This window comes from Tamandua tetradactyla, chromosome 10 (assembly GCF_023851605.1).
Source record: "Tamandua tetradactyla isolate mTamTet1 chromosome 10, mTamTet1.pri, whole genome shotgun sequence".
In the NCBI taxonomy this organism is placed as follows: Eukaryota; Metazoa; Chordata; class Mammalia; order Pilosa; family Myrmecophagidae; genus Tamandua; species Tamandua tetradactyla.
In genome coordinates, this window is record NC_135336.1 from 36,391,577 (window position 1) to 36,418,816 (window position 27,240).

At 35.2% G+C, this 27,240-nt stretch overlaps 1 long non-coding RNA gene across 2 annotated transcripts in view; it reads right to left on the reverse strand.

Annotated features, from left to right (window-relative positions):
• The window catches only part of LOC143647868 (uncharacterized), a 58,440-nt gene extending 39,736 nt beyond the window's left edge, over nucleotides 1-18,704 (reverse strand). For both annotated transcript variants that reach the window (XR_013158222.1, XR_013158221.1), the window contains exons 1-2: nucleotides 18,633-18,704; nucleotides 17,524-17,697 (exon numbers count right to left, since the gene is read on the reverse strand). This is a non-coding gene — a long non-coding RNA (uncharacterized LOC143647868). The remainder of the gene's footprint in view (nucleotides 1-17,523; nucleotides 17,698-18,632) is intronic.
• Between the last annotated feature and the right edge of the window lie 8,536 nt (nucleotides 18,705-27,240).

Below are 27,240 nucleotides of genomic sequence, written 5' to 3' on the forward strand. Positions count from 1 at the left end.
CTTCTAATGACTGATGTCTTTTTAAGATTAAGAAGAGGAAGATTTGGTTACAGACATACAGACAGAAACACAGACAAGGAAAAAAGCCAGATGAAGACAGAAGCAAAGAAGGCAGTGATGTAGCTACATGCCAAGGAACATCAAGGATTTCCAGCAAACAGAAGCTAAGAGAGAAGTGTGTAATAAATTCTCCTTCAATCCTCAGAAGGAACTAATCCTGCTGACATCTTGATTTTGGATTTCTGGATTCTAGAGCTGTGAGTGATTAAATCTCTGTTGCTTTAAGCCACAGTTTTCAGTAATTTGTTATGGCACCCCTAGGAAACCATGGTTCCAAACATGGAATGCTATTCATTAGCCCCTGAAATTCAAAGAACTCACAAAATGGAAGGTAAAGGTTATTTTTGAGTCCTGTATTTTTTTTTTTTGCATGAAAGTTATTTTATAGCCAAAGAGTAATTTCTGAGGAAAAATAGTCGATAGTTAATTTGGTTTCTCTCCTTATTATATTGTAGGTAGTTGAATGTATCTTTCATTTCTCCTATCTGTTTAAAATTTCATTTTTAATAAGATGGAGATTTCAATTATTCAAAAATCATACTCTGTATCTACATTTATTAAGTTTAAATACCAGAACTTTGGACTCTAGCAATTTCTTTAGAGCAAGATAAGTCCAGGGTATTCATTTTGTTGGCAGTAGAGATAGAGAAAAGCTCCCACGTTCCCTAGCACTGTCAGACACCTGAACTACGCTAGATAAGACCCAAATATGGTGGGGATGCTGCTCTTCCAGCCACCATGATCAGTGAGCTGCTGATTGGTCATGTATTGCTTTTTAAAGTCCTTTTGCATTCTTCATTTATTTATGTTTGATTTCTATAGCTAAACTATGTGATGAAGGTAGCATCTGTATGCTATACACATATGCATATTCAAATTACAAATGGAGGGGATTTTTTCCATCATATGGTTATATAGTTTTAAATGCTTTTTTTTCAACAGTGATTTTTTTTTCACCGGGAAGTTGGTATGTAAAAGAAATCAAAGAGGAGCTACTCTGTTTTAAAGAATGGGGATATCACAATTACAAACTGACTGCCCTGAAGCCACCTCCTGAGACCCACAGAATTCTGGTCTTAACTTCTCTGAACTTCTGATTCTTTATTTGTAAAATGGGAGACTTAACCCTACCTCACAATGTTGGTTTTTTCCCTTAGGATTAAGACAGAATAGCACCTGTTATAATGCCTGGTTATATCAGAATCCTGATAAATGTTAGCTTACTTCTCTCAGGTTTGTCTTATTCTCTTAGTATTAATTTTGCCTCACATTGGCCAGAAGTTCACATAAAGCCTGGCATGGAGCATTGAAAATTCTAAGATTGGCTCATCCTGGATGAAGGGTCCTGGGTCACTCTGATCCTCATCGTCCTGTTTGTCAGTTTCTTTGTAGAATAGTAATGATCAGACAATGATACAATAACAAGAAGTTATGACAGATGCTTTAAATAATGGCTTGTAAACCATTTGTCTAGATGGTAAAATATTGATCTTGCTTATTTTCTAGATAATTTAATAATAGTAATTACAAAATAATAGAATTATTATCAAGAAGAAAAATATGAAACATCTATAAACCCTTGTATGAAGAATATTCATTTATACTTATTTATTTTAAAGTATATATTGAGAGGTTTTTTACTTAAATAAAAGAAATAAGGCAAAATAAAACAAAACTCTAAAGTGTCTAATTCGTCCTGTAGTTTTGGGGAAGACTTGAAGGCATTTAACATTTCTCCTTGCACCTCCTACAGATGAATCACAAATAGAAGGATTATTTTCTTTATATTGAAAATGTTTTTCATTAATAAGAGGAGTTAATTCATCGATGTCAAAATGTGAACATGAATCAATTCAAATAATTGATTTAGCTTTGTTATTCTTAAGTGCTTTCCAAATTTACTAAGAACTACCTAGACCAAATACCAATAACCCATGATCCATTATCTTTTAACCTTGAAAACACTTAACGATTTATGGGGACAGTGTGAAAATACCTTCTATTGGGGGGAAAAAAAACGACGACAGGTTGTTATTTCAAAATTGCTTTTTGTGTGAAAGATAAAAATAGAAGCAAATATTTTCTTTCAGTAGTGTGAAATGGACTATCTCAATGATCATATTAAAATGTTCACTGTTTTATAATATAACCTTGAGTTTTAGATACCGTTCCTTCAGCTCTCTCTTTCTTACTGCCCTCTCAAGCTTATACTTAAAAAGTTGCTCATTTACTATTTTGAGTTCTACAACAGCTATTGGATTTAAGCATTTTAGACCTACCTCTCAAGACTTAGTTTCTGAAACTGAGAGGGCTTCTCCTGTCAGTGTCCCTGAGGAAAGTCTCTGCTTTTCTCTGGAAGTGGGCCAAGGGAATCGGATAATTTGCTCCCAGGCTGAGGAAGATGAATATTTATCTTTGTGCTCATGTTCCTTTCCACCAGAGCTTCTATAACACCACATCCTGATCATGGAGCAGAATTTCCAAACTGTCTGACATCTCCAGAGATAACTTCATAGTTCATAGCTGAAACAGGGTAAGTAAGATGTGTGTGTGTGTGTGTGTGTGAGTGCGGGTGTGTATGCACACACACATGTAGTAGTACAAAGAAATCGACAAGTATATGAACATATTGTGCTGGTTTGAAAGGATATATGGATCCTAGAAAAGCCGTCTTTTAATCAAAATCCCATTTCGTAATGGCAAAACAATCCCTATTCAATACTATATGTTTGAATCTGTAATTAGATCATCTCCCTGGAGATGTAACCCAATCAAGAGTGGTTGTTAAACTGGATTAAGGGAGGACTGTCTCCACCCATTTGGGTAAGTCTTGATTGGTTTACTGGAATCCTGGAAAAGAGGGAACTTTTTAAATTTAATTCTACAGAGAAAAGGCAACTAACTTTCAACTGAGGTTCTTTCTTACGTGGGAAGGCACAGGGTGATCTCTGCTGGCCTAATCTCCAGGCCTCTGGGTTTCAACAACTTTCCTCGGGGTGACTTCTTTCTGCATCTCCAAAGGTCTGGGCTGAGCTGCAAGTGCTGAGATAATGTATGCTGAGCTGCTTTGGCTGTGTTATGTTGAGCTCTCATTTAAGCACCAGCCAATTAAATCAAACACCATTCATTGAAGCAGGCACACCTCCTAGCCAACTGCAGATGTAATCAGCAACAGATGAGGTTCACACGCCATTGGATCATGTCCACAGCAATAGATCTAGACACCTTCACCTGGCCAAGTTGACACCTGAACCTAACTGCCACACATATGTTTCAAACTCTTACATTCTTTCTCTTCCTCTTCTCATCATTTTTCTAAAGAAGTCCTCTTTAAGGCACTCTTATTCTATGTTCTTTTCCCCCTTGGACACACCATGTCTGCAAAAGATAATAGTCTCTGTTCAAGACCCAGCTCAAGGATGTTCTTGCCACTTCTACCACCATGAAGATCAGCTGAATGTTAATGCAGCCCTCCACTGTCCAGTGCTCATTCCTTAGGATGTTGACATGAGTGACCATGAGCTCTGTTTCCACTGTCAGGGAGAAGGTAGGTTAATAGAAACAATCAGTTCTTCAGTTTAGCTATTTCACCATAAGCAATGCTGCTGTTAGTTTTTCTTGTAAAGCAGTGGCTTTCATTTAGATCATGACTCATATTCAGATACATACTTATATGCAATACACACTCCACTGTATTGGCAGTGGTTGTCTTGAGTTCAGATCAATAGTAGAACTCATGAGGCACAACTGATTTTACCCAACACCATGTCTACTCATCTTTAAGAAAGGATGCTGGAGTGAACCAAGCATAACATGCACAGAAACTGCATAATGAATTCCCTCTGACTCCCAGGTCCAGCTTCTAATGTCATGATTATTATGTGCCTATCGCATGTGAGGTCATGGAGATGAGGTTGAGTGTCCTCAGAAAAACTTGACTAAGTCACATGTGACTAATTAATCATGCAGACCCCTGAGTGGTACATGACTAGTCATCATTTCCTAGAGTAGTTCTAGTTCATCAATAACAGTTTTTCACTAATTAACCTTGACAACAAGTTGCAGATGCTTGGTCTGGAGCATAGTTCTTGGTGAGTTTCTCACTTGTCTCGATCATATCCTCCTGAAATTCTGTAAGGATAAATTGATGAAGAATCAAATCTTCAGGACTTCCTGAGGCTAAAGGAAAAAGGAAAGGATAGAATGTCCTACAGAACTGTTCCCTTCCTCTATATAAAACTGAAACAAATTTTCATGAAGCAGTACTTTATCTTACCACATATGGCACACTTTGATATTTTTCATTCCTGTAATATCTCATTTAAAATGTTTAGATATAATTCTCTCTTCATGAATTTCAGATTCTACTAATGTGTTAAAACCCACAGTGTGAAATAGAGGCTAATGTGTCTAAAAATAAATATATGTCATCATTTCAAGAAAATTTTTTCCTGAAAATATTGTTGTGCTGGTTTGAGATTATTATGTACCTCAGAAAAGCCATGTACTTTTAAATTCTAATCCTGTCTTGTGGGGGCAGTCATGTTCTTTTAATCCTGACCCAATTTTGTAGGGTGAGACCTCTTAATTAGGTTGTTTCCATGGAGATGTGTCACACCCATTTATGAGTGTGATGTTTTGATTAGGTGGAAATATGATGCCACCCATTTAAGGTGTGTCTTAATTAGTCCTTTAGAAGGGAAAACATTGTGAGGAAAGCTCAGACATAGGCATTTGGAGATGCTTGGAGTGCTGACACAGATGCTAGGAGAGACATTAAAAACCAGAGCCCAGCAGATGTTTCCATGTGCCTTCCCATGAGATGCTAAGAAAGCCAGAACTTGGAGAGAGCTGATACAGAGAAACTAAGTGAGGGCCTACAGAAGCTTGGAGAGGAAACCACTGGAATCAGAAGCACAAAGCAATAAACAAGGAGCAAGGATCTCAGACACCAGCCATGTGAATTCCCAGATGACAGAGAAATTCTGGATGCCATTTGGCCTTCCTTTGGAGTCAAGGTATCTTTCCTTGGATGTCTTAGTTGGCACATTTTTATGGAGTTAGAGCTATAAACTTGTAACTTAAAAAATCCCCTTTTTAGATACCAATCCATTGCTGGTATATTGCATTCCAGCAGCCTTAGCAAACCAAAAACAACATCAATATGGAGAATCTGTATTCCTCCGATTAGTATGATTTTGACCCTATTCTTCGAGAAATAATGACCCTGGCTTAACTGTGGTAAAGAAGCATTCACTTCTCACTTTACCTGGTTTTCATTCCAATGGTTCCCCACAAATAACTTATAAAGTTCCAATTAGGCCAAGGCTGGACAGTGAGTCTCAGTTTTCTACTCTCCCTGCAGAAAAGAGGGTTTAGCACATTTTGCTACACTTGGAAAATATTTTATTTTTTTTAATATTAAAATTGTCATAAAAATTAAAATGAAAAGGTAATTCTTTACTAAAGTATTTAGTAACTGATTTAGTCAGAGGCACATTTCTTCCCTATATTGTTTTTTCTCTTTTCAAAATACCAAGCCAGTGACCCTTGCTGGAGATCTAATCAGTGAAACTGCTATGACCACACAGTCAGCATGTTTGGTAGATACAGCCCTGGAGTATCTACCAAATCAGGATATGTAGTCCTTGTAGAAGCTCTCCACTTACTAAATTTGACTTTCAATGTTTTTTGTTATTGCTGTTGATTTGAAATAAAGTGATATTTGATTAAGTTTTACAATGTATCTCTCCTCCTGTATCATAAAAGTGTTAGAGGTGGTGTGCAAAGTGGTAGGGTTATATATTTTACATTTTTTTTCTGAATTGAATTCTTAAAGTTAGTAGCCCTATCTGTAAATAAACTATAAAAAGATTTTTAAAATGCAATTATTATTAGAATGTAATTATGGTTTAAACCATATAAAATTGTTATTTTTATAGGTCAAGAAGAGCCCATGTTAGTAATTTTGTATGATCACATTTATTTTTTACTTCTTTAATTTAAGTGTCTATGCATAGAAAATACATATTCGGTGTTCTTTATCCCTAAAGTTATGCATACCTCAGTATAAGTTAATGTTTCTAAGCATTCTACGCTTATTTCCATAACTACTTTAGGAATAAATCAATGTTGGTCTGTAGGAATGTTCTAAAAGCAATTTGCATTGATATAGACATTTAGGATAGGAAATTTATTAATCAGAAAATTGACATGCTATTAATTTATCTGACTCTCTTGCACACCTTTAGACACTAAGCATTTTCAATTGCAATAGGACATTCCTAAGACTATAGAAAGTTTTGATTGCAGGAAATGTTTTAAATGTCAACTAAAATAATTTTTTAAAAATTGTTTTCCTTTTTTTTCAGAACAAGCTGTGGACAGAGAAAAATTAGAAAATTTAGATGGCTGAAATTAAAATAGTATATAATGTCCTCTTAAATGATGGCATTCCAGTTGGTTCATGCTACTTTATGCTGTCTTCTTGGCTTAGAGATGAGTCTTATGACTTTTTTTTTATTACCCTCATCATCTCTTCTTTATTGTCACTATTGCCATCCTCACAATCTGTCTGTTACTTACTGTTCTCAGAGTGTTACAAAAACTCAGAAAATTCAAATAGATAATGTGTGAAGGAACTGTTTTCTACCTCCTTTTTGTCCTTTTAGGTGGTTGACTCAAATAGACTACACACAGCTTTCCATTAAAATGCTTGAAATGCTCTGCTTTTGAATTCTCATAAGTTTAACAAAGAATAGGGCATTTACGAAGAGATATGACTTTAGAGAAGAAAGGAATTTGACATTATTGGCAGCAAAATGATCCATATCTATGGCATAAAGGTGGAATCCAAAAGAGGGAACAGACAAGAGAAGCCGAAAACATTTCTCTCCCAGGGGTTGGTCAATGGTGCAGACTGCATGCCTACAGAAAAGGTCACTGACTACATGGTGAGGTTTGAGAGTTATCATATTCTAAAATATTATTCCATCATGCTTAAAATTCCTATCATGAGAATTATACCTCTTTTTAAAGATGAGTGTGGCACGTGCATACCCATACACACACATTCACATGCAGACACACACAGAGTTCTCAGAATTTGTTGTTTAGGTGTAGCTGGGATGTGGAGCCCTCTAGATGGATTTCAGGGGTGTAGGCACTAAGGTGAAGAGAGTTATGGGTACCCGGCTCTATATGTGAGACCAAATGTTTCTCTGTCCCTGACTTTCCTTCTGATTATAAAACTGATTTTAAACCTGTATAGTCACATTTGTTTTTCTTTTTAAGTTAAAAGAATTTTCCTTTGTAGTTGAGAAAGGTATAAACCCTGCTGCAATTTTTCTAATTGGTGGTGTTTCAGGAAAAAGTGAGAGTTCAGTTTCCCTCCCTCCCTCCTTCTCTCTCTCTCTCTCCTCTTTCCCTTTCCTCTCATCCCCTTTCCTTTTCATTGTGAATCTAAAAACAGTGCAAAGATGACTCATTTGGGATGTCATATTTCAGAAGTGAAAAACTGGCCAATCTGAGAACTAAAGAAAGAAGTAATATTTGAAATGTACAACATATGGTAGTTACTAGGGGTGGTTGAGCCTTACAAAACTTGGGTAGAACAACATTTCTAAAATACTGCTTGGAAAGTTTAAAAGTTAAACCTACAGTTTCCATCACATATGTGAATGATTTCATAACTTCTTGTTAGCCTAGATATTAGTAACCCTACACATCTTCTTCTTCAAGGGTTATTCTGCTTATTTTTAAAGTCCTAAATTTTGCATTACTTTTTAGGTATACAATTACAATTACTAGACAAAAAATCCATAAATTTTTCTGTAGTTCTCAGGACCTCATACAACTATTTTCTTAATTTTTATATTTGAAAGTGTTGGTGGCACAGAATGGCGTTGTCTTTAATGAAAATGGGAACTCACCAGGTATCCAAACATAGGATCATAAAAGTGATGCCATTTCTTAACATTAATAAAAATAAAATTCCCTATCTCAGAGTATTCATAATCATGTAAACAAGAAAATTGTTCTTTCACAAGGAAAGCTATATAGTAGAAATTCACTGAGTTATCAGTTATAAATTTCTCAAAGGGCAGGAACTCTTTCTTCCTATTTCCTCATACTCAAGCAACGTCTGTAGTATGTACCAATGATTATTAAGAAACATTTATTAATATGACTAGTTAATATTAAATGGGTGTTTTACTCCTGCAATACTAGATGTGGAAGACTAAGTAGGTGGGCAAATTCATATTTAAGAAGGGAATGTCAGACATAACTCAAGTGTAATATTGCTTTAAAACAGATAAGCTGTGGAATCAAACTTGGTCTAGTAGAGAAGTTAGAAAAAAACTCACTAAGATGCACCCCTATGTCCAAAATATGTGATATTCCAACAATTATATTCTCTTTATTTGAGTAGTTCAGCACCTAGATCTTGATTTCCACCTGCATGTCATGTGACTCTGCACACCTGAACTCAGACAGGCCACCTAGTGATTATTCTCCTGTTCATTACTATTGCTTTAGAACTTTGATGATGTCTTGTTCCCTTGACTTGACTCTGAGCCCAGTGCTCATATCTACTCAGCCCTGTCCCATACATCTCTTCTAGGGTTTTCTGAATAACCTTTTACTTTCACTAAGCCACCCCTAAGAAGGCAAATGGCATATTGCAAGTTAAAACATTTAGCAAAACCTCACTGTTTGTTATTCATCAATTATGAAGTAGTTTTCTCCTCTGTTCCCACCATCAAGCTTCTTGATAGTCTTTTTGTTTCAACCTGAACATTAAATTGGATGATCTTAAATAAAAGCTATATTATTCCTCGTCACTAAGGAACAGAGAAAAAACGCTTTAAAGTATGAATTTTGTTTTCCTGGGGCAAAATAAGAACAGAAGCAAAAGGTAAGATGAACACTTGACTAGGGAAAATTATAAATGTGTATGCATGTGTGTATATATGTTTGTGTATGTATGTGTGTGTTTGTGTGTGTGAGTATAAGGTAAGTAAGTATACTAAATGTGTCCTAACATTCATGAACATATTCAAACTTGACAAATGAAGTTAGTTTCAAGTTTGGAATTTTCTAGCAAGTGGACCTGAAGATAACGAACAGGTAACCAAGTAAAAATTAATTTTGGAGTTTCTGATTAAGATAGGCTAGGATAAGAGGGAAAATATATACATAGGTAGAGAAATGAGTGATTATTTACTACAAGATATTTACAACAACTGCATGACATAAAAACTTTTCAAACCAGAAACAAGGAAAGCAAAATTAGGGGAATCTATAGTTTTCATATACATGAAAAGTTGCTTATCAAAAGTCTTCCTGTTTCTATACTTTATTCATACAGGCTTATCATTCTACAGGGAACTGCTGAATTACCAGGTAATATCTCCACTTTTATTCTTAGTGAAGTGACCAATTTATTGGCAACTGAGAGCTTACAGAATTTTAGAACATAAAGTTGCCATAAAAAGTTTGGCAAAATTACTTATTCCTTTCAATACTTTGGATACCTTTGAGTAAAAAACCAATAAATATGTTAAAATGAAATGTCGCCTAGAATGGCACTAAGAGAGCAGAGGTTCACACCTACCTGCCCTTCATTAGATGTGTGGCATTGTATAAAATGTATTTCTTTTTCCAACAATTTCCTCATCCATAAAATGAGTCATAGACAGTCATCCCTAAGGACCCTTCCAGTTCCAACATTTTATGGCTTGAATATTTTGGATATTCTACCTCTGAGCTCTTCTTTCAGCTAGCTCAGAACATTTATTCTCATCGTAACACTGGATTATCATATTTTGAGAGAGTGGAAAATGACACATCAAGGTGAAAGAACTTGTAACTGTCTTCAAAAGGGCAAAAACTAGAATCTACTCTGCTGTAGTTACTGTTATTCTTTCAAGAGACAATGATGAATCCTATATTGAATATAAACTATAATACAAGTGCTGTTAGAACACCACCCACATTCCCATATAAGTCTTAGAAATAAAATATTTTCATATCTGCCAGGACATATTAATCGCATCACCCTTGCTGAGGAAATAAAACAATGTAGCATAGAGAGAAAAAAGCCAAGACCTGAATAACTCTTTGATCTCTCATGAGCTAAGGCCAATTTGCATGTAAACTCCTTGAGTCTGAATGAGGACCTGTGCTGGGCTGGGACATCCCTGACTCCCGATATGACTTGAGGTGAGGTACTGAAGGTATCTGATAAATTTGGGGAACTCTATGAGGGTAAATGTTGCTTTTCAGAAAGATCAGGGAAACATTATTTGCATTTCTAACTTCCGTCCAAATCTACAGAGTCCAGGATACTCCCCAAACTTTGGGACTTCCAGATGTGTTAAGATTTGGAAATGTGAATCCAGACTTTTTTCCTATTGTTCTTCTTGATGTTGTAACATGTCACCACAAATTTGGGGTGTTAAAACAATATACATTTATCTTATAGTTACTGATGTTAAAAGTCTTAAAATCAAGTTGTTGGAAGGTCTTCATTCCTTCTAGAGGCTCTAGGGGAAAATCTGTTTCCTTGCCTTTTTCACCTCATAGAGGCTGCCTATATTCCTGGCTCATGATTCATTCTCCCATTTCAACGCCAGCAGCGAAACATCTTCAAATCTTTCTCTGACTCTAATCTGCTGCCCTGCTCTTATAAGAGACTCTTGTGATGACATGGGGCCCAATGGATAATCGAGGATACTCTCCTTTTTTCAAAATCCTTAGTTTAATCACATCTGCAAGGTCTCTTTTGTCATGTGAGGCAACATATTCACAGGTTCTAGGGATTAAGGTGGACTATCTTTTGGGGTCATTATACTGTCTACCATGCATGTCATGACAATAAGTTTTTGTCAAATTGTCTTGGGTTATACCACCCAGTTATTCAGTCTAGAAGTAATCTAGGTGTTGTTGGTGACGGTAGTTTTGAGGATGTGGTTAACATCTAATCCATTGACTTTAAATAAAGGAGATTACCTCAGTAATGTAGGCAGGTCTCATCTAGTCAGTTGAAAAGTCTTAAGGAGAAAAACCGAAGCTCCCATGAGGAAGAAAATGCTGCCTCAAGACTGAAGCATCAGCTCCTGTCTGAAAGTTTGCAGCCTGCTGTCTTGCCCTACAGATTAGACCTGCCAACCACACAACCACATAAACCTATTCATTGAAATAAGTCTGTTTATGCAGACACACACACTCAAACCAAGCATGCACATATACCAAGCACATACTCACACCCTTATATATTGAATATACTGAAATAAATTGACACATCATGTTGGCAACAAGTTAACAAATTTTATACATATCCTTCTGGCACTATTTCTCAGGAGAACCTAACTGATACACATAACTAAAGTGAAAGGGTCCATCTGGATCTGCTCTACTTTCAGAAATTATGTTTGTTAAATTGGTAGTGGACCTTCAATTCGATAAAAAGATTTTCCCAGCTGCTCACTGGAAATAATAGCATCTGGACCACACAGAGGGATAAATACTGCAAAAGTTCTAGAAGGCTGATAGACCTAACACATATGACTAAAGTGATGCTCTGAGTAGTGACTTATAAATTTGAGGAGCCAAAAGGCTTTCATCATATCCATCTGAACTTTTATCTTTAAGCCAATCCATCACAAATGCACATCAAGCCTCCTGTGGTTCAAGGCACTCTTCTGCCACAGGGCATTTGCAATGTCTCTTCCCTCCAACTGGAACATTATTTCTCCAGATAGTCATGCTACCCCTTTCATCTTTTTCAAATCTTTGGTTTAATGTCACTTTCTCAATGATCTTTGCCCTGACTACAGTAATTAAAATTTCTAAGTCACCCCTTATTTTTCTAATCCATATTCCCTGTTCCAGTTTAAAATTTTCCACTTATTACATTCTTATAGCTATATAATTTACTTATTTATTTTGCTTATTGTTCATTATATTCTCCCAGTCCTCAACCTAGAATTTAGGTTTTAAGAGGATGGAGGTTATTGGGTTTTGGTGTTGTTTTTTCCCCCACTGCTTGTCCCAAACACTATGAGTAATGTCTGGGATATAGTAGGTTCTCAATAAAGATTTTGAATGAATGACTGAAGATAACTCTCAGGTACTCAGCTAAAAATACCTTCACCATCTTGTTTTCAACTGTCCCCCACTCTGTTCCAATTTTAATTAATTCCTACACTGTAGCCTATCAACTCTTTTTTCTTTCCTGTATTTTTAACTTGTAATCAACATTTGGCAGACATAAGGAATCTGGCTCAAACTCATCTCTCCAGTTCTTCCAATCCTGGCTATACCCAGAAGGAAAATTCACCCTAGCTCTGGCCCTGGGATATAGACTGGCACCAATTCACTTGGCAGATGCTTTAAGTAGGCCTATAAAACCTAAGATCAAGGTTAGACCAGGCAGTCCTATAACCAATGCTTCTCTAAAGCATTTTCACATGGGTTTCATGAAATCATTGGAATCAAAAAGGAAAAGATTTGCTGGCCAAAATTAATAGATTCTAGTTTTTAAAATGTTATAAGAGATAAAGCTGTTTTCCTTGACCTTTTTCTAATCAGCCTTTGTTTCCTTCCTTGGATTAGAAACAAAAATATTCTTCGTAACTCTAAAGTGATTCATTTCCTCTGAGGCATTTTTGCAGAATAGTGGTATCCTATAGGTTTGCCAGCAGGGCTTTGAGATTTTTAAGAAGCAAAATTCTGTATGAGAGAGAAGGGTTTTAGAGGTGGCATTGTAATGCCAGTTATTGAAACATGCTGGTAACAAATATTTATGTTTGTTCCATTTGATGACCTGCTAACCTAGCACAAAAATTGGTCACTTATGCTGCACACATCCTGTATTAAAATGAGTCCAATATAAGTGCATAGTTCTTTTGACATCTACTGTGTCATAATATAGTTGAGGTAGTGGGATGAATCACTAAAATGCTAATAATCAAGGAATAAAAATATTTTTTATTTGTCATGTCATGTGAATCCTCAGGAAGTAAAATCCATTTTGCTGCAGCTCTAGACCTTTCAACTCTCCCACTGCTGGCTTCACCACTCTGCACACTGAGCTCCTTCCTGCAAATCATATTCTGCTGGAGAGAACAGGATGACAAGACTCACCCTGTGTCTGCAGCAGCACAGCAGGTGAGTTTTACTTGAATGAGCCAGAAGCCATTCTCAGCCAAAGAGATGTCTTATTAGCAAGCATGAAAGGATGAAATAAATTCAACTAAAAATTATTTTAGAGGAAATATTTTGCAAGCACATCAGATGTCATTTATATTCAATTGTCAGTTCCTTTATATAGAAAATCGTTTTGTGGCTTAAAATTCTATAGGTCTCTAGACAGTTCAGATCACCAAAGAATGTAAAGTTTTCTTGTAAATCAAACATATGTAGAAATACCATATTTATATTGTAAGCTTCTATTAACTGTATATTGAGTAGGTTAACTAATGCGCAATGCCAAATTTGAGACTGCTTTTCCTATGGCTTTCCATATTTCATTCATATCATAAAATTTATAACTAAATTTTGCCAACAACAATTTTATAAATGGATTGAGCTAAAAGAAAAATAGAAACTTTCCATGACTGAAGAGAATGACATAGATGTTGACAGTAGAATTGAACTCAACGTGTTTTCTCAAATGCAGAACTCTTTCAAACACCCCCATTTTTTTCACTAACTCCCTAAGTTTTCCAGGATGGTAAATTAGGAAACTTAGTGTCTTCTTTCATCTTTCTCCTCCTTTACCCCATATACAAAATATTCCATGCCTAGCCACGTCCTCCGATTTTTCAAACTTTTTTTGGGGGGGGAGGGGGTCTCCTTACCACCTCTTAGTTTCCACTCGTTGGTCTTCAGCCCTAATTGAAAATAACATTATTTCATGCACAAGGACCTGATGTGGCCTGCTAACTAGTCTCTTGAACTCTGCTTACAACCAGCCACATACTCTTCTCCAACACCTCTAACTTCACCTATATTCACCCTATATACTTTTCTTCCTTAGAATCTTAGAAACTTACATTATTAACCATTCCCTTCTGAAGGAATGCCCACTTCTCTTAGAATTGATCATACCATATTTTCTTAGGTTTATTTGTTTATTTTTTCTTAACTTCTCTCTTTCTTTCTATCAATCTCTTTTGATGTCTAATTCTTCTCTATTAAATTCTAAATGCTGTATTCTTCAAAGACAGGCCCTTATCTCTTTTGGCTTCAGACTCCATGCATTCTACCTTGTAATGTTGCCCATGTCCATGACACTATTTATTATTCTGCATTGACTTTCCCAAACTTATTTCTCTAGTCCAGGACTTGCCTCTAATCCCATAACCATGCATTCTGCTACTCCACACTGCTATTTAATTCAAACATACCTCAAAATTAGCATGTGTTCATCTGAATATCTCCTGTGCCTACCCAGGAACTCAATCTGAGTCTCTTATAGCAAATGAAGTCACCATCCTGTAATTGCTCAAATCAGAATCCTGAGTCTCGCATTTGCTTTCAATCATCCCCTTTCCTTCTGTATCCAGTCTTCTATCTCTTAAAGATCTCTCAAATGCTTCCAATTCTCTCCTGTTCTTCATGATTTTTGTAGTCCAAGTCAGTTTCATCGCTTGGTATGATCATTGAAATGGCCCCTAAACTAGTTTCGCTATATCCATTCTTAAAGTCCAACATCCTTAATATGGCCATTCAAAGACATGTGTTATATAACATCACCCTTGGCTATTCATTCCTCACTGCACTCCCTCCCTTATTTTTTACAGTCTTTTACTCTACACAAATGCTGTGCTCTTTCAGAACTCTTGCCTTTGTTCTTTCATTTGGTTGGAATACCCTTCTCCATCCTCTTGGTATATGTATTCTCATAATCTCTAAATTCTGAACCTAAGTGTCCACTTCATCAAGACAGCCTTCCCACACCACATTCTCATATATGTACATTTACCCTCATACCATTCTAGCTCTTTCTTTAGCACTTTTTCCAATCAGCAAATGCATGTTTACATGTATTTAGAAATACAAATACATTTTTTGTCTCCCATACTAAACTATAAGCTCCAGTGGGCAAGAACTATGTCTGTTTTATCCAATGGCATATCATCAGTGACTATAAAGATGTATACTATATAAAAGTCTCTCAACAAATGCGTTAAATAAATACCATGTGACTCTTCCTAAAATTATTTTCATCATATCCCTTCAATATTAAAAAAAGTAAAACAACAAAACATAATATGTCTTCCTATTTCTTGCTTCTAAACTCCCTTTTGTGGCTTTTATGAGTACACAAGGGCTCAGTGCTTCATATTCCACAGATCTGGGTCTTTGAATGTGTTCCTACAGCAGAGTTTGGGAGATGGGATGGAATAAGTTGCAGATACATGATTGGTTCCAAAGGTCTTTTAGGCCAAATTCTGTAAGAGAATGTACTTCAGAATTGTGGAACTGAATGAAATGATACATTTAGTATTATTTGGCTATGAGCACTGTAAATGAAAATCAAAATATTTCATTTTCAAATGTCTGGAGTTAGGCTTATCCCCTGTGAGGAGTAATGATGTACATTGATTGCATAGTGGTAGTACTTTCGAATATGATGACGACAGAGCAAGAAATACAATTCTATGTAGAAATGGAATTGAAAAAATAAAATATTTGAAGCAAGAGAAGTTTGTGAAGAAAAAATGTCTTCAGCAAGATATTTTAGAACCATTATAGTATACTACATTTTAGTCACAATCCACATTTTAACTCGATAATTTTTTTTTTTTCACATGGGCAGGCACTGGGAACCGAACCCAGGTCTCTGACATGGCAAGTGAGAACTCTGCCACTGAGCCACCATGGTCAACCCTAACTTAATGGTTTTTAAATACCTCAACCAGAATCTTGGATACAAGAAAGCAAGTAGACTAAACAGAAACATTGACTCATTCAGAGTCCTTGGTTGCAGTCAGTAGAAATAGACTCAGTCTGATTTAAACAAAAGAGAGCTCAAAAGAACTGTAGAAACCATTTGGTCCAATCCACTCAATTTTTAGCTGACAAAATTAAAGATTGTTGAAACTATTTTTCTGAGGTCTCACAGTTAACTTGTATTAATGCCATTGGCTATGATCTACCTTTATATTACCATATTCCTTTTAATGCATTTAATTTCACTCTAAATATTTTCTTCTGGTTCTTGGGTGTGAGCAGATCTATGAATCTGCAATCATTTTTTTTCCTATAGATAATGGATTAATGAAAAGAGATTTGAAAAAAATGTGTTGTTTCATAGTAAAAGTTATGAGTAAGTACAAATTAAGTATACAAAATAAAAAGATAAAAACAGTCATTCCTCTGACCTTAAAATTTTACTATGAGAGAGGAATGAAAATATTTTCTTTATATTATCTGTTCCATTTGCCAAAGTTTTGTCATTTGTGAGTAATACAATTGAGTAATTGAGAGAAATGAAACTCTTGCTAATAAAAATTTGATATAGCAGTATATTTGTATGTCACATATTTAAACCTATATATATACAGAGAAATACCATTAGTGCTATAATAAAAACACTTCTTTCTGACTTGTCATGAAAAATATTTCAATTTTACTCAATTTTACTGATTCAAACCAACAATCTAAGAGAATTCATAACACTGCACATGGAAACATGGAAATGCGAGATTGAAAATAAGTAGCCTAAAGTCAAACAGCTAGTACACAAAAGAGCTAAGTTTTGAATCCCAAAATACCTAACTTCAGTGTACACATATATAGTCACAAAACTGCACTGCCTACTAACATTTTATTATATTTTTAATTTTACAGTTTTAAATATTAGAAACCAGAGACTTGTCAAATATTATAATTTTCATGAATTTTATAGATTTGGTAATTATTACTAGCCTTATTTGGAATATTGAACGATATTCCTTGAGACCAAGGGAGCAAGGATGACTTAATTAAAAGCACTCAGAAAGAATATTTGCATTGTTAGGGATTGATTTGGCACAACATCTAAGAAGGATTTACACAAAAAGAATAGAGTAGAATTCTACATTAAATATCTAATTTTTTGAATTGCCAAATAACCTCCATTTACTTTGCACTATATATTTCTAGTTGCCTTCTTTAAAAGCGCTTTCCCATTACCAAAAATTCCAAAACAATAATGAAGCATCACATGATCCTGCAATTCTGGTCTGCCCTACTAAGAATGCTTTTTGAACAGATAAATAGTACAATTTACTGTGCTGTGATTTTAAAACTGTACATTCTCAAACTCCACCCACTCTCTTTTTGAATCTTGACCAGTCTTAGTAATTCAACTGTAACCAACAGTATGCAGCAAAAGTCACACTGTGTGACTTAAGACTAGATAAGAGAATGCCATGGAGCTTCTACTTGGAACATTCTTGAGACACTTACTCTGGAGAAAGCCAAACACCACATAATAAATCTGACAGCCATGAGTTCACCGCGCTGGTGAGGCATGTGTAATGTTTTCTTCAACAGCCCCAACTAGATCCATTTGATAGCCAGCTTCAACAGTCAGCCTTATTGGATATCCATGCCAGTCTAACCTTTAGATGACTGCAGGTCCTGCTGAAAAAAAATGGTTGTTTTAAGCCATTAAGTGTTGAGATAATTTTTTTCCTGCCTCATTCATAAACAAAAATCTATAATCAGCTCAAAGAAGACATTCTTACCAGGACTTTCAGTAGATACCAGGCTGGGGATGGTCAATGAGCTTGTGTTATTGGGCAATTCCAGTATTTCAAGAACAGCTTATGCTCATGGCAAAAGTAGTCTGCATGTCCAAGGTAAAGACCTCCTGATCCTTAGGCTATTGTCAACTCACCGCTCACCACATTTCCTGAAATCTTATCACATTTATATATTCACAGAAACCATCTTTTTCAATCTCTGTCACTTGAATCCAACATTAAGCACATGGACTCAATTTCTCACTGATCTACTTGAAACAATTTGATACATTATCCACAAGTTATGTAAAAATGATGAAACATCATATATGTGCATCACATTTGCTGCTATCTGACAATAATCAAGTGGTGGATATATAGCAGGCAGTTATTCATAAAACCCATAAGTGAAAGGTCTGCAGTTAGGTCAGCCATGGCCTATTATGGAAACCAAATACAACTAACAGTCCAGGAAGATATAATTTTGTATGGGATCCATATTTTCTAATAACCCTTTGGCACATGTTTTAAAATTGATCCATCAATAATTCATTTCTATCAACATTTATTCAAATATTCATTGAATGTGTACTGAGCACCTATTGCATTTGGGCAACCACTGTTGCTTGCCAAGACCAAAAACCTATTTTCTTAAACACTTGCCCTATTGTATAGTGAGAAATACAGGGCTTAAACATTTTTTGGATGCGTTAAGCATGAATTTCAAAACAGTTTGATGGTTGGTGCAATAAAATGTGAGTAGGACCATCAGTTGATTTTGGGAAGAGTAAATACACTGTATTACACTATAAATGCAACTCCCCCTCATACCTTTTCATGTTTCCATTGTTAACACTCTTTTCTTTTCTGCCTTTCTTAGCAGCTAGTTACCTTAACAGAGATGACCTCAAGTTTTAGCTCACAAAAGAAAGTAGACATCATAAGATGTGATGTGCATTGACTTCCTGTCTTCAAATTTACAAATCCACTTGCATCAGAATGTGTTCACCCCACCAGCCCTCCTGATTACATTTTAAGACTGCACCTTTCACTAGTGCTCTTTTTGTGCTTCTCCACAATTCTTGCCTCATTAACCAAGCCCTGGCTTGTATGTTCACTCTCCTGTCTGTTGGCACTTTCCTATCAACATTGAAACTTTGTCATGTCTGTCTCTTCTTAGAACACAAATGAAAACTAAACTATGTCTACTTCCAGCTTCCACTTCATATTGCTTCCCTCTCCGTCTCTCTGCCCCACACATACTGACACTGAATTTGTTTTCTCTAAACTCATTACTCCATTTTTTCAACTAAACTTCTTACCTTGTTTTTGTTTTATAATTGTTACATGCCAGGATATTCATCCTCTTAATAAAGTCACTATTGAACTCCGATTTGTGTGAATAATGACAATGGTGCCCAGCTGACCCTGAAATCATCCCTTGCCCCTCTACAATCCTTTCTCCCTATTGAAGGCAGAACTGTATTTAAAATGTAAGTAAAAAAATTTGTTACACTGCTCAAAATCTTAGTCATGTTCCGATGCTCTTAAGATAATACTCAAAGTCCTATGGTTTACAAAGTCTTCTACTGTCTTGCACCTGTCAGCATTTCTAGCTTATATTTCTCTTTTTCTTCTCTTTTCCTCTAAGTTCTACTCATATTAAACTTCCTTCAATGCACAATACATCACACTTTTTTTTTTTCTTTTTTACCATGAGCCTTTCTACATGCTATAGGGACTATTTTTATGTTGTGGATCTGCCCCAGTGCTCTCAATATAGACAAACAGTAATTCAAAGTAGGGTATCTAACTTAAGGTTTGATTCAAGTGAAAGCCAGTTTCAAAGGAGTCTAATCTGGTAGGAGGTGGAAGAAATAAATTTTCAGTAAGTAGAAGTAGTTAAAGAGAAATAAGTGACTATTTCAATAGTGGGTGATGAATTTAGCTTGGAATGAGTACCTTAGGCCACATAGAAGTATGGTCCCACTTTCCCAGTAGAAGATGTTTGCAAAACGTCTATCAGAACCTTTGGCATTTAAAATATTGATCCAGTTCCAGCAAATTAGACAAATAGTTATAAATTGGAGGTATTTAGGTATGACCAAACATGGCAGGGTATAGGTAGGCTGCAGTCTGCCATGCATTTTGCATACTAGCTTTCTAGATCTCACCAATGGAAATAGAATTACCAACTTAGACCTAGTCATGGTTAAATCTCTTAGCTGATATTGGTGGATTATATTCCATTTATAGACAGATTTGTTTTGTTTTTGCCCCAGAGTTTGAATAAAATTTAAAAGGTGGTTTCTGTGCTTGTTTGAAATTGTTGGGTCCCCAGAAAAACCTTGTTATTCTAATCCTGATTCAATATTTTAGGGTGGGACCCTTTGATTCGGTTGTTTCCATGGAGATTTAATCCACTCAACTGTGGGTGAGAACTTTTGATTAGACAGAGATATGACTGCCTCCATTTCAGGTATGTCTTCACTAGTTTACTGGAGTACTTTAAAAAAGGAAACATTTTGAAAAGAGTTCAGAGTTGACAGAGCAAACAGGAGACCCTGACATTATCAGCTGCAGAGGTGTTCTGGACCCATCGGCCTTTCTTTCTCTGGCTGCCTTAGTTTGCACATTTTTATGGCCTTAGAAATATATACTTGTAACTTAATAAATTCCTTTTTTTAAGAGTCATTCCATTTCTGGTATATTGCATTCTGGCAGGTTTAACAAACCAAAACAGTTTAATATTTAAATATTGGGAAATTTCATGGTGAAGTGTGTATCTTGATTTCTTATGAAACATAGAAAGAACTGACAACGCTAGGTCTATATTTCTATATTGCAAACATTGGCTAGAGCTGAACAGCTGCTGTCCCCTTTAGGTGGTCATGGGGTGGCCAGTTCTCCATATCCCTTTCTCCCCTACCCAAACTGGGTCTTTTAGTGATTTGTTGGCAATCCCACTAGTTCATAGTGTTGTGAGCTTCCAAGGGGAAGTCAACAAATGTTAAGATTGATTTTTCTGTATATCGGGCTGATAATATAGTACTATTTTATCTAATTAGACAATTTCAATACTAGAAGATTAAGTGAAATATGATTTTCCAGCACAGGCTGGCTTACCCATGCATACAAAAAGAATCAAAGAATGGTAGCAAACCACTTAACTTGAAAATAGGAGCTCATTGAAAGTTTTAATTATTAGGAAAAAAATCACTCTGTTCTGCTGTAACTAGAAACGGTTTATTGGAAATAACATTCAACAGAGAAACTACCTCATAATTCAATACCAGTCTTGATTTAACTAACAATATGAAATTATATAAAACATTTGAACACTTGCTGGGCCTCAGTTTTCCAATTGCAAATGAAAGCACTTGAAATTGAGGCTCTCCAAGGTTCCTTTCTTTTCCAACACTCAATTACCCCATGCAGCAGCTTGCTACCTTTAATTATAAGCTATCGTAATCTCAACAGTGTCAGAAACATTTGGCCTTATAGCTCTTAAAGGAGGGTATATGGAAATGAGTCTATATATAACCATTGTGGCTTCTTGATCTGATTTCTTATTAAATGCAGACATTAACATGAAACTCAGTGGTTATTTTTTAAGCATCAGTTTCTGATGTCAAATAGCAAGACCTGCTTCAACACTTATTTTATATGTGCTGTAAATTAAGTTTTCTAACCAGGTAGTTTTCATCCAGAGCATATTTTGTTAAAAATTTTCTTTTGCACAATACTCAAAATGTTGTTTTACCATGGCAAGGGTAAAACAACATTGCTTAGATTGTTGTTATTTTCTAGTATAAATGTACTGACAGCTGTAATTTCTGTTTGATCTCTTTCAAGGCACCTTTTTATTATGGCAAGACAATATACATTTTACTGTTTTCTAGAGAGAATTTTTGCTCTGACTCAACATCAGAAGTGAACTAAGTTGTGTTTTCCAAAGTATAACATTTTGTACAACTTTCCTGGAAGTCAATATAGTTGGATTTAGGCATCAGGCAGTATCCAGTGTTCAAATCCAATCTCTGCCTTTTCCTAGAGGAGTAAAATTGTGCACATTACTTAACAGTTCTGAGACTTTTTTCCTTACTGTAAAATTGATTTCATCTTAAAATAGATTAGCTAATTCTTAAGTTTGTGTGGGTATTATATGAGAAAATACATTAAATTGCTTAGCTTAGAATAGTACTTGTGGCTAATAATAATGCTAATACTAGTACTGCTACCACTAAATTACTGCTGTTAGTAAGAAGGCTTGAAGGGAAAGGGCTTTCTGTAAAATCCATTTGTCCAATTAATTTAATAAATTAATTTTAGTATGACATATGGATAACATTTGATAGATATTAATGATCTCTCTATCTATGCAATGTTGTTGAGATATATTTACATACCATCTAGTCATCCAAAGTGTACAATGGTTCACATTTTCATCATATGGTTGTGCATTTATTACCACAATCAATTTTTGAACATTTTCATTACTCTAAAAAAACAAAAATAAAAATATAAATAAGAAAGAACACCCAAACATCCCATATTCCTTATTCCCCCCTATTATTTATTTATTTTTTGTCCTTATTTTTTCACTTATTCCATATAATGGATAAAGGAGGTGTCAGCCACAAGGTTTTCACAATCACATGGTCAGATGTAAAATCTATACAGTTATACAATTGTCTTTAAGAATCAAGGCTACTGAATTGCAGCTTAACAATTTCAGATATTTCCTTTCATCTCTTCCAATACACTAAAAACTAAAAAGGGATATCTGTGTGATGCATAAGAATAACCTCCAGAATGACCTCTCAACTCTATTTGAAATCTCCAGCCACTGGAACTTTCTGTTTCATTACTCCTCCTCTCTTTGGTAAAGAAGGTTTTCTCTGTAAGAAACAAAAAGACAAATATTATCATGCTTCACTCAAATGGACTAAGTACAATATACAGGTTTAGAGAACTGAAATTGAGAGCATGGGTTATCAGGTTGAGGCCTATTGTAAAGGGTCCTAGATTGTAAGCTCTTACAGCAGTCACATCTATTCTGGATTGGGTAGATTTAAATACTAGTGGCCAATAAGAGGAAGAGGTGAAGAGTATGGGATGTAAGAGTTTTTTTCTTTTTATTTCATTTTTGGGAGTGATACAAATGTTCTAAAAATATTCATGATGGTGAATACACAAATATGTGATGATATTGTGAGCCATTGATTGTATACTGTGATGCACTTTATATGTATGAAGATTTTTCAATTAAAATACTTTTAAAAAATAAAATAAAAGCTTTCTCAATTTCATGATACTGGGTCTGGGCTCATCCTTGAGAGTCATGTCTCACATTGCCAGGGAGATACCCCTGGGAGTGCTGTCTCACATGGGGAAGAGGGCGATTAGTTTACTGTGGAGTTAGCTTATATAGAGAGGTCATATCTGAGAAACCGAACGATCTCTGGTGGTAACTCTTAGGCATTATTACAATGCTGGCTTGAAACTTTTATGTACCCCAGAAAAGCCATGTTTTTTAAAAATCTTAATCCATTCTTGCAAGACAGATCTATTGTTTGGATGGGACCTTTTGATTAGGTTGTTTCCATGGAACTGTGACACCCACCCATTAAAGATGGGTCTTTATTAGTTTACTGGAGTCCTTAAAAGAACTTACGGAGAGAGAGAGAACCAGAGCCGATACAGACAGCAGAAGCCTAGACAAAGAGTCAGAAAGAAATGTATGGAGAGTTAGACATAAATACTCTGGGTGCTAAGCAAGGACTCACAGAAATAGCTAGAACCTGGTGGGAGCCAATGGAAGCTATGAGATGAAATCCAGAGTTTTCCCTGGAGAAACTAAATGAGGACTCACACATCTTGGAGAGAAAGCCACGGGAATCAGAAGCTGGATGCAACGAACTGGGAGCAAGGACCTCAGAGGCTAGGCACATACCTTTCCAGCTGACAGAGGTGTCTGGGATGCTGGCCATCTCTCCTCTGAGTAGGTATCCTCTTGTTGGGTGCCTTAATTTAGACATTTTCATAGCCATTGAATTGTAACTTGCAACTTAATAAATCCCCTTAATAAAAGCCAATCCATTTCTGGTATATTGCATCCCAGGAGCTTTAACAAATCAACATATCTATAATTATCTGAAGTGCACAATGGTTCACAATATCATCATGGAGTTGCGCATTCATCAACACAATCAGTTTTTGAACATTTTCATTACTCCAAAAAAAATACATATAAGAATAAAAATAAAATAAAAATGAAAATGTACAAGAACACCCCAAACCTTCCATTATGCCTCCCTATCACTTATCTATCTTTTCTCCTTACTTTTTACTCATCTATCCATACTCTGGTTAAAGGAAGTGTCAGCCACAAGGTTTTCACAATCACATGGTCATATCGTAAAAGCTATGTATTTATGCAATCATCTTCAAGAATCAAGGCTACAGGAATACGGTTAAAAAGTTTCAGATGTTTCCTTTTAGCTAGCCCAATACACCAAAAACTAAAAAGGAACATCTGTATAATGCATAAGAATAACCTCCAGAATGACCTCTTGGCTCCATTTGAAATCTCTCAGCCACTGAAATTTTATTTTCTTCCATTTCTCTTCCCCCTTTTGGTCAAGAAGTCTTTCTCAAACCCACAATGTCAGGTCCAGGCTCATCCCCAGGAGTCATGTCCCACATTACCTGAGAGATTTACACCCCAGGGAATCATGACCCATGTAGGGAGGTAGGCAGTGGGTTGACCTGCCAAGTTGGATTTGAGAGAGAGAAGCCACATCTGAGAAACAAAAGAGCATATCTGAGCATGACTCTTAGGCATAATTAAAAGTAGGCTTTGCTTCTCCTCAAGAAGTAAGCTTCATAAGGACAAGTCCAAGGTTAAGGGAATATCAAGTCTTTCCCAGGTGGAGAAGTTTAACCTCATTTTTCCCCAGTCCCTCAAGGAGGCTTTGCAAATACTTTTTAATCTATGCCAAATTACTCTAGGATGTATCAGGGCATCATACTAACCTGTAAAAACTAACCATATTTCATTCCCTATTCAAGGTTTCATGTAATTATAGCATTTGAATAAACTGATCATAGAAGTTATATCCTAGGTATCTTAATAAGAGCTAATATATTTGTTGAATTTCTCTCAAACATCTTACTCTCATAAAATTTTATTCAGTGATTTCAGAATAATACTATGTATTTATTAAGAAAGCCTAGAAAAATGTACCAATATATAAGAGAATAAGCTAATGATCAGCAATGGAGAAATTAGAGTGGTCAAATTACATTAGTTAAAGCAGAGAGATCCAAGAATGAAAAGGGTATATAAGAACGATTAAGTACTTTGTTATTAGAGACATTTATAACAGATACTGAAAGTGATCTTCCTGATCACAGTAATATTAAAAGAAATAGGTGGAGACAAAAGTAGACAAATCACCATGTGATGGAGGCAAAGACCAATAAGCCATCACCATAACACTACAGGCTTTGGAAAAAGGGGGAATAAAGAGTTTAGAATAGTATCAGAAGCTTTATCTTGGATGTTGATAATTCGAGGCAATAGTACTTTTTAATCTATGTAAATGATCTTCAAAAGTTTTACTTTTTTACCTACAAGAGAAATTTTATGTAACCAATGAAAATTTATAACTTCGCTTCCTAACATTTTCATCATAAATTTACATAGTTAAAAATTATATAATACATTATATTTATTGAATTTTTTAAAATAAAACTTCTATATCATTCTTTTCAATAATCTGCTCTCATCCAAATACATAGTTAGCTCATATCACCCTTCATTCGTTTAAAAATACACAAACTAGCTTTTCACCAACATACAGAAATGTTAGTGTTTCTACTTCTTCTCAGACTCTTATTTACAATCTATGTCCTGACCATTTATCTCAGATTAATATGCTATCATAAAAGTAATATTTTTACTGGGTCGTATGGCAATTCTATATTCAGCCTCAAAGGACTTAAGGGCAAAGACACAAATGGACATTTGCACACCAATGTTTATAGCAGCATTATTTACAATTGCAAAGAGATGGAAACAGCCAAAATGTCCATCAACAGAAGAATGGCTAAACAAACTGTGGTATATACATACGATGGAATATTATGCAGCTTTAAGACAAGATAAACTTATGAACCATGTAATAACATGGATGGACCTAGAGAATATTATGCTGAGTGAATCCAGCCAAAAACTAAAGGACAAATACTGTATGGTCCCACTGATGTGAACGGACATTCGAGAATAAACTTGAAATATGTCATTGGTAACAGAGTTCAGCAGGAGTTAGAAACAGGGTAAGACAATGGGTAATTGAAGCTGAAGGGATACAGACTGTGCAACAGGACTAGATACAAAAACTCAAAAATGGACAGCACAATAATACCTAATTGTAAAGTAATCATGTTAAAACACTGAATGAAGCTGCATCTGAGCTATAGGGATTTTTTTGTTTTTGTTTGCTTGTTTGTTTGTTTGTTGTTGTTGTTTTTTACTATTATTACTACTTTTATTTCTTTTCTTTATATTAACATTTAATATCTTTTTCTGTTGTGTTGCTAGTTCCTCTAAACCGGTGCAAATGTACTAAGAAACGATGATCATGCATCTATGTGATGATGTTAAGAATTACTGAGTGCATATGTAGAACGGTATGATTTCTAAATGTTGTGTTAATTTCTTTTTTTTTCTTTCCGTTAATAAAAAATAAAAAATAAAAAAAATAAAAAAAGTAATATTTTTACACTTGAAAATATTTCTGTTCACCCAACAATGGTACTCTGCAAGAAACATTTGTACATGGATTAAAGTTTATTTTAAGAAGTTCTGGTAATTGTACATCTCTTCTAATTTTTTTGTCTTGAGTTATAATAAGATATTATTTGTGCATTTTATGCACAAATTCATACTATTTTATGAAAACAGTATAATTTGTTTCAGATCTTTAATCAATACAAATAAATACAGCTTATCTTGGAATTGCATCTCAATGTAATGAATGGCCTTTTTTCAATTATTTCATTTATATATGGATAAATAATTATATATACTTTGGCCCAGAGATATTCTCTAAATTCATTGTCTAGATAAGCCCTGAAGGAAAACACTTGTACAGATCAATCTGCAAAGACAAGGAACGGTATTTATTTCTTTTCCTTCTTCTCCTTTTTTTTTTTTTTTTAGTTCCTGATATTCACAGAAAACTTCATCATGGCATTAGCAGCTGCATACCAGCTTAAGGAACAGAACATTTCTGAATCTAAACTCCAGCAATAACGTGTTAAGATATCAAAACATCAGGTTTCACCAAAAGATTATAAAACATATAAAGAAACAGAAAATGATGACCCAGGCAAAGAGAAGATTAAAGCATTAGAAATCATCAATGAGGAG